The sequence below is a fragment of the Athene noctua genome, chromosome 14 (genome assembly GCF_965140245.1).
Source record: "Athene noctua chromosome 14, bAthNoc1.hap1.1, whole genome shotgun sequence".
NCBI lineage: Eukaryota > Metazoa > Chordata > Aves > Strigiformes > Strigidae > Athene > Athene noctua.
In genome coordinates this window covers 16,862,115-16,876,833 of record NC_134050.1, presented here as the reverse complement: position 1 = coordinate 16,876,833, position 14,719 = coordinate 16,862,115, and the positions used below count along the sequence as shown (strand labels likewise).

The following is a 14,719-nucleotide window of genomic DNA, read 5'->3' as shown; positions in this document are numbered from 1 at the left end:
AGCACCTCTGAGGGCACTTGCTCTTGCCCTTGCCATGCTGGTGAGGAGCCTGGGGTGGCTGGGACGGCTCCCGCAGGCTCCCAGGTACTGCACCTTCTGTGGTGCTCTCCCAAAGATCAGCCGCACCAGCAGAGACCAGCAGCACCCATGGTTTTGGACGGATGGAGCCAGTGGTGGCCCAGCTGGTGCAAAGAGGAGGTTGCAGCCTGGCTCACTGCATGGGAAGGGTCTTTCCATGCTCAGGCTGATGAGCAACGAGATGCCACGGTAGGTTTGATCTCCTGAAATCATTTTCTGACGTCTGTGGGGGCAGGTGGGCTGCTCAGCAGGAAAGGTCTGTAGCTCTGCATTTGAGAGAAGATGATGCAGCAGATGTCTTCAGGGCGCAGATCCCCTGCTTGCAGGTGTGGAGTCACGCCTGGCAGAAGACTTTGCTGACCGATGGTACAGACAGACAATTCTCATTTCACAAACAGTGGCAGCACAGGTATTTTAGGATATATGAAGGCTTTTTTTTTTTTTTTAAGATACCTGTTTAGATGTGGTGTTCTCAGCAGTTATTCTTGGTCTCTTGGCCCAAAGGGTATCATTCAGGAGCAGGTCACAAGAAGGCTCTCCTGGCTCCTCATCAGTAAAAGCACATCATCTTAAAAAGCAGAAGGTGGGCATCAGTGAGCAAGGGTTTGGCCAGGGAGAGAAGGACAGGTCCCCAGCCAGGCTGGGACGGTTGGGCAGTGTGTGGAACATGGCACAGTGTTCAGCTGGGACTTCACTCAGCAGCCATCAGACGTACCTCTCAGGATGTAGGCTGGGGTGGTTTTAGAAATAAATGTGCTATGCGGCAAAAATGCTTCGAGTTCCCCGAGAAACCTGCTGAAAAAGTGCCCTCTATTCAAGACGCGAGCCAAATGGCAATGGCCGGGTCCCCGCAGACAGGGGCTCTTTGTGAGGAGCCCTCGCGAACCTGCTGCCGTCCTCGCCCAGCGCCGGGAGAGGCCAGCGGCCACCTTTCCTGTTTTCTGCCTCCTCGGTTTTATACATTCCTGCGACACAAGCTGAGCGAGCAAACTTCCCTGCTATTTGCAAGATGTGGGTGTGCCCTCTGCAAAATCCACATCGTGGTCCTTCCAAACCGTTTTCAGAGGTTAGCCAATATTTACGCAGTGCTTGAGGGATGCTAGCAACTACAGTTAGAACGGGGAGGTATTTTCAAGGTTGTCCTCGTGTTTGAGGCCGCTTCACCTTCCAGCTCACCTACCTGGGAGGTAAAGCAGCTCAAGTCTGAGGTTACCACCTCTCTTTCTCAGTTCATCTTCCTCACTGCCAATGCTCTGCATCTCTGACTATTTTTTTTTTGGTCCCATTATACACTTAAAGCTGGTGGTGATAGTCCTGGGGACTTTCCACTCGCAGTCGCCAGTTCTAGCAGTGTCTGTGCTTCTCTTCTGTGTGGAGATAGAGAGCATCCAGCCCATGTGAGGAGGAAATACTGTCTGCAGGGAGAGATGTTTTTAATTTAGTAAATCTGTGAACTCTAAGGCCAGAGGGGTATGTTACGATCCTCTAAACCAGCAGTTTGCCTAACATGAGCCACAAAATCTTACCCAAGAGCTCCCACCACCAAGGCCATTAGCTTCTTTAGAAATTCCTGCTCCAGAACACTGAGCGGAGTAATTACCGCTATGGTTAGAACAATGCCCCATAAGAATGGAACATTTTTGCCCAAAGTATCCAAGTCATATCTGCTTATGTCAGAAAAAACAATGACTTTAACTAGCATGTATTCCTGCTGCCTGCTCTGTTTCGAAAGGGTGAGGGGAGGGACAGCAAACTCCTTTATGGCTTGTGTATCATTGCAAAGGGATTGCAATTGCAGGAGGTTTATTGCCTTTGACTATTCCTGTTTGGAAAGAGTCCAGGTTGACTGTCAGAGCCAGGGCTGCGTCTGATGGCTTGGCAAATACAGGAAGAGAGGTCCTTACACTGGAAACAGAGCAAGGAGTAACTGAGGAGATTTGGTAAGGAGTTGTGAAAGTAACAAAAGAGAGCGCCTCGGCGCTGCCCTTCTGATGGGGCTGTTGCAGAGCTCCAAGTTAACTTCAGAAAAGAGGATCTGGTGAAACATTTATATATGGAGGTGAATGGGTCCCCATGACATGGTGCCACAGAGGAGCACTCCTCTGTCTTCTGGAGAGTCTTGAGGTGAACATCTCCTGCAGGAATTGCCCTCAGTGTGCTGCCAGACAAGCAAACCCGTTGTTGGGCCCCTGCAGCTTGAAGGTTTGTGCTTTGCACCCTTCTCACTTCCTTTAATACACCGTTATTGTATACGCTCAACAATGTTTAACTCGGGATTCTTCAAATGCTGTGCAATCCTCAAGCGATTGCTCCATTTCAGAACATGTTATACTCCATAATTGCTTTAGCAGAGACACAGACCAGTAAATATTGGTACTTTATCTCCCATGCACTTCTCTTTTACTACGTGTGTGATCACAAGCAATTTGCAGTTTTGCATTTATAGTGGCAATTTTGCTTGGTACTTTGGAATCCTACTTAAATAAACCAATTGCAATTAAAGTTGAAGTTAGCACAGACTGCCCAAACTTCTTGCTGAGGCTTTTTCACCAGCAAAACAACGCTTCGAATTACTCAAGCTGGTGCACGTTCAAAATTTTCCATTTCTTGACATGGCCATAAAGAGTCAAAGTGTTAGATTTATAGCTAGGGAAAACCACGCTAGTTCAGGGGTTAAAATGGGAAAAGATAATCTGAACGGAACCCTTAAAAAATTCTGGTAGTTTTAATTCAATTTGAATTGCTTTTTGTTGTGTTCTCAAAAATATGCAAAAGCCAACATCTCTGAAAAATGCTTTATTTCATTAATTTCCTCTAATGTTTTCTTAATTATTCTTTCTGTTCTTGGTCATTAAAAGAAGAGCGAGCCTTGCTGTCCAGCTGCTGTGCATCATTAGGGTAGCACAAAGGTAGCAGTGAATTTAGCCTAATCTATTGACAGACCTGCCAGCCAGTGCACCGGGGGCCATCGCATTCTCACTTCCCACTCTTCTTTTGCTCTTTCCATCATGTTGTTTTAGTAGATGAAGTCCACTCGCCATCTGGCCCTTCGTGACTGATTGGAAGCCTGACTCATTTGCAGGATGCTCTCCGTGAACCGCGTGTGGCGAGCCTTACCGACACCGTGCTGTGAACTTGGAAAGCAGGCTGGGAAGAGCGGGTACCAAACAGCATTCTGAGCTTACAGTATGTACCTGTGGAGGGTGGCTCTTTTCTGCTGACGGTCTGTTAATGCACTTAAATACTCCATTTATCAATACTCCTCGCTTTTCTGTTGGTATCGCTCCTGTGAAAGCCATGCTCTATGCTCATAGGGACTGTTCATTGCCACTCTTTGTATCAAACGAAAGGTTTGCATTTTGCTTGTTTTGACATTCCCCTTGCCTTTCATCTTGATCCATGGCAATATTATTTTTGGAGCAGCTTCTCATAGGTTATTTCTACTTTCTGTAGGGGGAGGGGGGTGAAGGGGCCATTACACCGGTTTTATTTTTGGTTCCATGTTTCTTAAATAAACAGGTTTTTGAATGCTGATAGTCTTGCACGAGTCCTGCAGGAGATTATTCATGTCCTAGATTGTGGCAGAGTGGAGGTGCCCGGTCCAAAACCAAGCCCAGGAGCAGCAGTAAGTGCATCTTCAGATGGATCCCAGTGCACAAAATCGAGAGTATGAAAAACAACCTCAAAACACACGTGGATTCTTTAAACCTGGCTATGAAAACAACGTACCTGCAAGAAGTGGAGGTTGTCTGAAGAACCCTGATGATAAAGACCTTAAAAACAGTTTCACGGGAGAGTAAATGAATGCAGGTGCTAACTGCCCCAGCCACCTCCTCGTCCCACCCCCGGCCACCCAGTCCCGCCGCTCCCGCGCTGGCCGGAGCTCCGGCCCTGCGGCCCCGCAGGCTCGGGCGATCCGTGCCGGGGCCCCGGCCGTGCCCTCCCCCTCCCTCCTCCCTCATACACGTTTCTAATCTCTCACCGCCCCCCCCGCTCCACCGCCCTCCGGGGCTCGGGCCGTGCGCTGGGGCCAGCGGGACCCGCCGGGCGCCCTCGCCCCCCGACAGCTCCTGCCCCCCCGGCCGGGCTGCGGAGGGACGGGGACACTCCCCGCCATCCCCTGCCCCCCCGGCCGGGCTGCGGAGGGACGGGGACACCCCCCGCCATCCCTTGCCCCCCCGGCCGGGCTGCGGAGGGACGGGGACACCCCCCGCCATCCCCTGCCCCCCCGGCCGGGCTGCAGAGGGACGGGGACACCCCCCGCCGTCCCCTGCCCCCCCGGCCGGGCTGCGGAGGGACGGGGCCACCCCCCGCCGTCCCCTGCCCCTCCGGCCGGGCTGCGGAGGGGCCGCGGTGCCGCTGCCCGCCCGGGGTCGGCGGGGCAGGCGGGCGGTGGCGGCGAGAGGCCCGCGGGCCGTCCCCATGCGCGGGGCAATGGTGCCCTCTAATGTCGGCTGGGCCCGGGACAGGCGGGCGGTCGCCCCGGCCCCCCCGCTCGCCCCCCAGTACGGCGGGTTTCCAGCTCGACCCCCCCCCTCCATCCCCCTCCCCGCACCTCGGAGCGCCCCCGACGTGGCGTTGTGTCCCGCCGTGGCCCCGTGCCGGGGATGGCTGCCCTTGGCCCTGATGGCTTCGGGAGCCGCAGGAGCGCCCACCCCGCCGGCAGCAGACAGCCCCTCGCAGCTCAAGCCAGAGCAGGTTATTGAAAGGGGCGGATTTTCAACCTTCATGGCATGCACAGTACTTCTAGAGTAAAAAAAACGTATCGCGGCTATATTCACTATTCTCTAGATTTTTCAGATTGCTCTGTGAAAATTAGGGTTAAGGTGTAGCTCGGCAATTATAGAATCGCAGAATCACAGACTGGTTTGGGTTGGAAGGGACCTTAAAGATCACTCAGTTCCACCCCCCCTGCCATGGGCAGGGACACCTTCCACCAGCCCAGGCTGCCCAAAGCCCCGTCCAACCTGGCCTTGAACCCTGCCAGGGAGGGGGCAGCCACAGCTTCTCTGGGCAACCTGTGCCAGGGTCCCACCACCCTCACAGGGAATAAATTCTTCCTTATATATAATATAAATCTACCATCTTTCAGTTTAAAACCGTTACCCCTCATCCAGCCCTACACCCCCTGATCAAGAGTCCCTCCCCCCTTTCCTGTAGCCCCTTTCAGCCCTGGGAGGCCGCTCTAAGGTCTCCCCGGAGCCTTCTCTTCTCCAGCTGAACCCCCCAACTCTCTCAGTCTGTCCTCACAGGGGGGTGCTCCAGCCCCCGATCATCTTCGTGGCCTCCTCTGGAACTGCTTGTGCAGATCCGTGTCCTTCTGATGTTGATGCCCCCAGAGCTGGACACAGCACTGCAGGGGGGGTCTGGTGAGAGCAGAGTAGAGGGGAAGAATCCCCTGCCTGGACCTGCTGCCCACACTGCTATTGATGCAGCCCAGGTCACGGTTGGTTTTCTGGGCTGCGAGCGCACAGTGCTGGCTCATACTCCATTTTTCACCCACGAGTACCCCCAAGTCCTTCTCTGCAGGGCTGCTCTCAGTCTACTCATTACCCATCCTGTGTCCATGTTTGGGATTGCCCTGGCCCAGATGCAGGACTTTGCACTTGGCCTTGAACTTTAAAAGGTTTGCACAGGCCTACCTCTCCAGCCCATCCCTCTGGATGGCATCCCTTCCCTCTAGAGTATCAACCACATCACTCAGCTTGGTGTCATCTGCAAACTTGCTGAGGGTGCACTCAGTCCCACTGTCCAGGTCCCCAGAAAAGACATTAAATAATACTGGTCCCAGTACAGACTCCTGAGGGACACCATTCATCACCGGTCTCCACCTGGACTGCAACTCCTTGAGGGCAACCATCCAGCCAATACCTTGTCTATCAAGTGGTCCATCCATCAAATCCATGCCTCGCCAAAGCAGAGACAAGGATGTCATGCAGGACAGTTTCAAAAGCTTTGCACAAGTCCAGGTAGCCACTCTTCCTTTATCCATCAATGCTGTAACCCTGTCATAGAAGGCCACCAAATTTGCCAGGCACACTTTACCTTTAGTGAAGCCATGTTGGCTGTCACCAGTCACCTCTGTTTTCCATGTACCTTAGCATAGTTTCCAGGAGGATCTATTCCATGATCTTGACAGAGGCACAGAGGTGAGACTGACCAGCCAGTAGTTCCTTTTTGTCCTTTTAAAAAATGTGTTGTGTTTCCCCTTTTCCAGCCACTGGGAACTTCACCAATCTGCCACAACATTATAAATGTAATGGGCAGTGGCTTAGCTCAATGGTAGCTCAAACCCTGGAAGTCCAAGAGGAGATAGATGTAGTTGTAGAGGGTGAGGACCTCGAGACACCCCCCTGGTTTCATGCAGGGCTGGCATGCCTCAGGGAGCCCCAGGAGCTTTGTCTCCTCTACATTTTTCTGTGGCTGGTTCCCTCCCTAGAAGCGGGTGGCAAGTAATACAGTGATGTGGGATCTGGCTGTTCCTTCTCTCACTCCACAAGTTGGATTCCCTCTTCTTATTTGCCTCTCCCTTGGGGCTTGCTCCCTCCTTTCCCTGCGATGGGGTGTTGAGATATCATGTGATGACGCAGCATGATGAGATAATTTCTCCTCCCTCCCCACCTCCCGGCTTCTTGTTTGTATTCTTTAATTAATTTATCTTCTTGCCTACAGCTTTAAATTTGCTTTTAGTGTTGTAACTTTCTGAAGACACAGCACTAAAATTTTATTTGCTCTTAATCTTGAAAAGCAATCGGTTTATAATACGCCTGCTAGATTCATAGCATTAATTTTGCTGCAAGCTTTGAATGTGGACCAAACAACCCAGCCAGTGGTGAACCTGCAAAGGGAGTGGTTCAATGAGCTCCTCTGGGGGAGTCCATCATGTTCATTTTGCAGCAGTTTAACTATAATAAAGCTGCCCTGCCCACAGTACGGTATGTATTCCTACAGAGCAGAGAGTTAATTGTGTCTAGATCCAGCAATGCACTACAAACACATTTATGTCATGCAGAACAATTAGTTCTGTGACTCATTTCTGGGAGTTCAGCCTATGTTATATACGGGGCAGCATTTAAGCATTTGCCTGTGCCATCTGCAACTGGAGTCAGCACAAATCCCACTAGTGTTCAGCATCCCACAGATCCAAAGAGAAACCAGGTGCCATATCCCCTAATGCAGCAGAGGAGGTGGAAGACCATGGGTAACACTGGCTTAAAGGTTTTTTAATGGTTTGCCTCACATTCAATGACACAGCTATTTCTTAATGAGCCAGTTCTCGAGTTCTGGACAGAAGCTGAAAGGACCTGCTACCTTGGGCCGTGGTCAGAAATGTTGCTAAATACTCTATGTGATTGTAATGTCCTTCAGTAGATGGTGGAGGCCAGGAGAAAGTTATGTTTTTTCCTGTGCTGTGACCAGGTTGAAAAATCATCAGGTCATTCTGTAGCTTTAAAAGTTACCCTTAGCAGCTTCTCTGCCACTTCTTGCAGGAGCTATTCCTAAAACAAGTTTATAGGGCAGGGAGGTCCAGGTGCCTGACCCTCAGATTCAAGTAGGGTGAGTTTTGGACTGAGTGAGGACAGGAAGATCAGGCACAAAGAGATGCACCTGTACCTGACTCTCAATTAAACTTCAGTTTCACAGAGGTGCAATTAGAGACCCACGCTGATGCTGTGCGGGATAGCAGGTATCTCACTGTCCCCCAGCAAGCATGCAGTCACACATGAAGGCATTTCAAAATGACATGTACAAATTCTTCTAGTGTGAACCATGAGCCACATGCTCATGACTGAACGAGTCTGAAACAAATGGTTTTTTAACAGTAAAAGCAGAAGAGAAGTTGTATGAAAGACCTAAAGATTAAATCCTAGCAGCATAGAAATCAGAGGCAAAATTCCTGGTGAATCAGGGTCAGGGCTTCAGCCTAGAGCTAAGTAATCCAGATCCTGCAGCTCTTCTCAAAGTAAAAATGAGTCAGCTGGTCATCAGTGGTATTCAAAGGGAAAATATAAACCAGGTGAAATCATTTAAGCTGACAGTGGCCAAGTGAGTTTGCTCTGGAAGGAAAAAAAAATGTATCTGGAAGTGCAATGTTTATGGAGTGTCATTGCTTTCTAGATCAAATGTACTTGCTTTGCAGATAGGAGAATGGCTTGTTTTTGGTTTGTTGGGGTTTTTTTTGTTTGTTTGTTTGGTTTTTTTAACTGCCAGCCTGCAGAGTTAATTCAGAGCCTTTTCTTTTCATGCACCACAACCGTTAACCAAGATTTTCTGCTGAGCTGCCCCTGCAGTCCTGATGAGGTCTCTGGCCCCTCTGCAGTCCCACAGCTTCTGAGGGCACCTCCAGCAGAATTTGAGATGGTTGTCGCTTCACCTATGTGGAGCCAGCTGAATTTGGCAAATGATTTAATGGCTGAGGCTCAGGAGGAATATAACCCACCACTCCCCTGGCTATCCTGGGCAATAAATAAAAGGAATAAATCCTTACTGTTTTGTCTTGAAGGTAATGAGGAGAGAGCCTGGGCAGAGCTGCTGAGGAGGTTGGTGTCAGTTTTAACAGGAGGCTCAGGACCCAGCCAGTGTAGGAAGCCAGGGAAATTTCTTCCTAGCACCCTCCCTGAGGCAGTTTTACAGAGATAATCCCGTTGCTGTCTGGTGGAACATTAGGAAAATGAGCTGGGATAGACCCCTTTTTCTAACAGCACTTTTTCTTTGTTTAAATATCTTAACTATTTGCAAAAAGCTCAGGTCCAATCACTGCTTTAGCAGGACTGGTTCTCAACCAGTTTGGATGGAAAATTTGCAGGACTTGCTTGATTTCTGGAAAAGCCAGATGATGGATCTTGCTTTTAGTTCATGAAGGCTTTGATGTAGGGAGTTGTGTGTTCCAGAAATGGAATGCGTGAACCAGGGAGCAGTGCTCCAAGTGAGCTCTTCTAGGGTTATTTCCACCCTCTCCAGGGTGTGAAAAGATTAACAAATGCCAAATGGTGCTGACAGTGGCCAGTTCAGCCCAGGACTATGCAAGCATTGCTGTTCTATGCCAGCCTTGCTTTTGGCCTTAGGAATGGCTTAGAATTAAGCAGCAATATCAAAGCAAAAAGCCTCAAAACCAAACATTGTAACAGTAAATGTTTAGTGCATCCTGGTCACAACCATCATCCAGCCTCCCCATGAGCAGCAGCCAGCTCCAGTTGGGGCTGGCAAACTCTTGTCCTTTGGCATGTTTGGAAGCACTAAGTTCCTCTCTGGGCTCTTTCCAGGACACAAATGCTTCTGCCCCTTCTTGCGGAAGGGTCTGGGTCTCTCTCCTTCTCTGGTGGCAAGGGGATTGTGAGCCTGTGATTGTCTTGGGGACAAGCTTTAAAAATTATTTTAAAATATTTTAAAAAAATAAATAGCTCTTAGGGATTTTTCTCTTAGGAAAGCTTCTATGTGTCACTGTGTCCCACTTTAAATTGCTCCTGATGCCAGGGTTGGATCCTAAGTGTGGAAAGTTTTCTCTTTTACAGAGAGACAAATTTCATTTGTAGCTTCTGGTGTTGTTCCAAAATAATTCTGAAGAATTATTGTAAGCAATGAGCTTTTCAGAGAGCACTTTAAAGACACAGTTGGGCAGGTTTGGGGATTTTTATGTGTCAGATGTACCTGCAACATGTTAGGAATGCATGCTCATCCTTTGCTCTGAAGAAATGCCATGCCTATAGAGATTGAACTGCAAAGAAGAGAAGCAAATGGTACCATGCAGGTGCTTGCCTCTTAACATCAAAGTTTCAGATTTATTTCAAGTGTGACTTACTCATATGAAAGAGTAGATTGACTGTAGGGATGTGTCTTCTATACTTTTCCACCTCTTATCTATCTGTCCATGCTAGAGTTGTATTCAGTGTTCAACACTGGTTTAACTGAGACTGAGTTGCATTGAAAATTTTCACCAAACCACTGTGAAGATTCCTGATATCCCACTTGAGAGCTGTTAGTGGGTCCCCCCTACAACCTCAGCGCTGAGGATCCTGCAAGGAAACTCCACCAGAAAAGCAGGTTTGATTTCTTTTTGTTTCAGGCAAATTCAAGTGGAGGGTGGATGGGAAGGCTAGGAGGAAGCAGCGAAGGGTGTCCAAAGCCTTCTGGTGGTTGGAACAAGAAACCAGCAGTTATGGGACTGTCATCCCTCTTGTATTCCTAATTAAAATCAAGAGTGTAATCATTCTCCCCAAGTAGACCTGGCTACAGCCTTTGTCACTGATGTGGGGGATGCAGACCTGGCTGGCAGACCAGATACCTCCAAGGGCTGGTGTCTTCTAGAGCTTTAAAAACTTTGTTTATCCCGGATGAGTTGGATGACAGGCAAGAGTGTGTGCCCTGCTCCAACTTGCAGCAGGGTGAACTCAGGGGGTTGCTCTGACTTTATAATATCATTCAAGCCTTCAACTGAAATTAGGTGTTTGCTTAGAGAGAGGACCTTGCTGAGGCTTCAGAAGGCATTTAGAGCCCAGATACATCACGGGGTGTCTAGCCACATTTGTGCATTTCACCACTTCTGAGCTGCTGATAAATCTAGCTCTGCATGACTGTGGATACCTTCGTCCCACCTCTTCCATCCATCAGCAGTGAAAATCTGCAATGTAGGGTTGTCTCCCACCCACGTAGTGGATGGAGCTAGCTGGGCACAGTGGCAGCCATCCCCTTTCCTCCACATCCCACACTGGCTCCATGCGGGTCCTGAGTCCACATGGAGAAACCAGCCAGGCAAACAGAGCAAGGCTGGGGGGGGATTTGTCTCCCTTGGCCCTGAGCAGGTGAGGATTTGTCTGAGGACGTAACACAGACCCTCCTCTGTAGGAAGCCATGTCCAAGATGCACAAGGTTTTACATGCTCATTGCTTTATGCAGAAACATACATTAGCAGAAACACTGAATACACATCCGTACTTTGTGCTGTGCATGGCTTCTAACCGACAGAGAGATTCTTGTTACATTGTGTTGCTGGTGGTCTCCTGAATGCTCGGGAGTTATAAATCAGGCAATTGTTTGATTCTGACACAGGAAAATGTTTTGGTAAATGCAGGAGGCTCGAGACTAGCTGAAAATGTCTGGGGCTCCCATTGTGTGCAGAATGTAATGTGTGCAGAGGAAATCTGCAGCATTCCTATGGCAAACCACAACAAGAAGCTCCATACAGCCCCAATCAGTTACAATTCTCATATAAATTATAATGGCTTAAATGTTATTTAAATGATAAACAGCTTTTGCATTCCAGACATTGCTGCGATTCCAGAAGGTGGCTGTATAATACCAGCTGAATGAAATATTGCATATTGCAGGCTAAGTATGAGGCTTTATTTGTGTGTGTGTATCCGGTTTTGTCACATCTAGCATATTCTTTGGCTATAAACCTTGGACTTCCAACACACTCTGTGTATCTTGGAGCCCAGGGCTTCATCCATTATCCAGCAGCGAATTGTCTGAAGGTCAGTCACGCCAACATGCCAGTAAGCTGAAGACGCAACCACAGAGGCAGCAGAATTATCCATCACTTCTCAGCTGTCACCATCACTTATTAGTGTGTGCAGTTTTGCCTGGACCTTGCTCAGCAGCCGATGGTATAACCACTCCTCTAATCACACCTTCCTACATAGATGGCCATGTCATGCTTGCTTAAAGCAAGTATGGCTTGAGCATTAGGAAGAAGAATGTCATGTTGGGGGGAAATCATCCCTTGCCCAGGTGAGAGCTCACCCAGTAGACCTGGGCTTTCACTAAGGGAAGAGGTTGGGTTTTTTTTCTTGCCAATTATTCAATATCCTAGCATACCAGACCCCTAGAGGCTGGTGGCATTTGCTGTCTTTTGATGGCTTCACTTGAAGGAGAAGGTTGGTGACTGCTCTCAGGCAGCCCGGCAGCCCTTCCCCACCGTGTGGCAGTAGCTCACTGACACCTGAGGTTTTTTTGTTTGCTCAGGAGAGATTTTTGGGGTAGAGGTGGACCAGAACCATGGCAGCACCTGGGAGGTAAGTCCTCTGGCTGAGCTGAAATCATCCTAAACACAGTGCCACTCCGTGTGAGCAGGCACAAGAGGCTCCTGCCCTGGCGAGTTCCTGCTGGAGACGATGAGACTGGATGGGTACAAAGAACTGAGTTTTTCTTCCTATTTGGTCATGTTATTCTTGGTGTAACTCTCCTGAATTCAGGCCACGGGATTTTTCCAAAACTCTTTTACAATTGACACAGTCTCTGCCCCATCTGCATATTTTGTCGTCAAATTCCAGCATTCAGAAATGTTCTCTTTTGGTTGAATTTTTCCAGAATATTAGAGAGGAGAAACTGCCCTGTGGTTAAACAGCAGGACTGGCGTCCAAAGGATGATAGAGTCTGACTCCAGCCTTTTCCACAGACTTCCTCTGTGATTTCAGGGAAGTCATTAAAGCCCTCTGTCTGTTAGGGTCCCATCTGCAAGACAAGGAGGATCTAATTCTTTTCCCTCATCTGAGTCTCAACCTCTTTGTGTTTTCAGGGCACTGAACAGGACCTCGATGTTAGCTGGAGCTTTGGGGCTTTAGCATTAAAAAGTTAATAATAACCAGCCATATTTCAGATAAAATGTGATTTGCAGTTTAATATGCTAAGTAACAAAGACTTTACTAAAAGAATGAACAATAGCCTTTTCCATTTTACAAAATAATTTGCCAGGCAGAATAAGCACACCAGCATTTTTATAAAAACAAATTATAAATAATTGCTTTTTGCAATTTAATACACACATAGAAAGAGCCAAAAGAGTTCAGCAGCCACCGGGAATCTGATTTCATTGCCGATTTGGACTGTCTCTGTAGTTTTTATGAAAATCCCTGAAGACTGTGCTATTTTGTAAACTAAACTTTTTTTTTTTTTTTTTTTCTGGCCATGTGGAGTCTTTTTCCATTCATTAGTGAGCTGCTTTTTTCATGAACACAATTAGACAAAGGAATAAATCAGTCAACAAACATGGGACATAATTTTGGCAATACCAGGCCGTCTATGCTCTTATTTGCTTAACTGTGTAAATCTTTCACCAGACTACAAATGAGACTGGTTCCCTCAATGTCGGGGTTGGGGGAAGAGGGGGATCTGGCCAGATCCTGTGGATTTGATGGCTCCCACCGCCCATGGCTGGTGTTGAGCAGTTTCCCTCATTAGGGCAATTCAGCATTCTCTCTACTGGGGAATCACTTCGAGATATTTCTTCCATTTCCTTTCTCCTATTACAGAGCTTAAGAAAGATCATCAGGAACATAGCTCCCTGAGGGCTATGTCTCCATTGAGGGTTTTTATGTCTATCCTTATCCAAAGATCTGCACACCTCACTGGTTTTGGTGCGGTGGCCTTGGATGCTCTTGCAAGGATGGAAAGGATTATCCTTGCTCCTTCTTGGGCAGGGAGATGAGGTATGCTTCATCTCGCAGCTCATGGCCCTCCTGGCACCCCCCAGCACACTGCCCATAGAAATGCAGTTTCTATTTGCAGTGAGAAATGAAAGCTTTGATGGACCCAAGAGGCAGCGACTCCCTCCCTAGCATTCCCAGCCAGCTCTCACACTTGCCATGGGTATGGGTGCATACCCACAAGGGCAAGGATTTGTGACTGATCTGCACTGGAGCAAGATTTTGTTCATTCCACTGGTTTTTTTTGTGTAGCTGGAGGGACCTGCCAGCTTGCATTCATTCAGGATTTGAAGCCTGAGAGATGCCCATCATCACTGGGCAGCACATCTGCACTTCCATCCCTCTTCAAGGCTCTTTTGAGGCTATAAAACCTGTTTTGACCCTCTGCAGACAGGTGAATCCCACCCAGTGTACCTCGTGTTACTGCAGCTCATATTAAGCTTCCTCTGTGAAAAATATACAAGTTGAGAGAAGGATTCGGCATTTATTTCCCCACAATTTATCCTTTTTCAACCAACATTTTGAACTGCAGGTATTGCTGTGAGTGGATTTCCACACCACCACCACCCCTCACATGCATATGCTGGCCTTGCTTCCCATTTCCAGTGCTTTAAGAAAAGATTTCTGCCTGAGTAACATAAACAGTAAGTCTTTATAAAAAATTTTTTTAAAGATGTTCTCAGGTTTCCCACTCTGTTTTTCCAGAGATCACCAGATAAATAGGCCTCAGGAAAGATATACCAGGGAAGATGAATACTATAAATACTCCAAAAATGTTGAGAATAAGTGTCAAGGCTTAATACATAGCTAATGGCCTCATCCGCAGTTTCATCACAAGACATTTGTCTCCTTGCTTGCTTTCACCATAGTCTCCCCAGAATAGCTGTGCATTTAAAGTTTATTTATCCTACCCCAAAAAATTCATTTCCTATTCATAACCTATTCCTCCCCAGTTTTTAAATTAATCTTTATTTTTTAAAGACGGCTTGTCAGTGACTGACTGCTATCTGTGGTGTAGTCTCTAACTGAGCCAGAAGGAGCCTTTAGATAAAAATGCAATGCCAGCCTATGCCATTTGTCATTAATGGTGCATTATCACTACAGGTATAGATATGAACTGGCCCCTAGCTGGATGGCTAGAAGTGTGATGTTCAACCGGACATAGCTGGGAACAGAGTTAATCTCCATCATACTTTCGTTCCTGCAGACATTTTCAGACA

The 14,719-nt window shown here is 48.0% G+C and overlaps 1 protein-coding gene across 1 annotated transcript in view; it reads left to right on the top strand.

Moving 5' to 3' along the window:
- The first annotated feature begins 3,182 nt into the window (after window positions 1–3,182).
- SLC67A1 (solute carrier family 67 member 1) overlaps window positions 3,183–14,719 on the top strand; it is a 76,871-nt gene continuing 65,334 nt past the window's right edge. The window contains exons 1-2 of the mRNA XM_074918254.1: window positions 3,183–3,264; window positions 3,598–3,703. The gene's annotated coding sequence lies outside the window, so the exon portion shown is untranslated. The remainder of the gene's footprint in view (window positions 3,265–3,597; window positions 3,704–14,719) is intronic.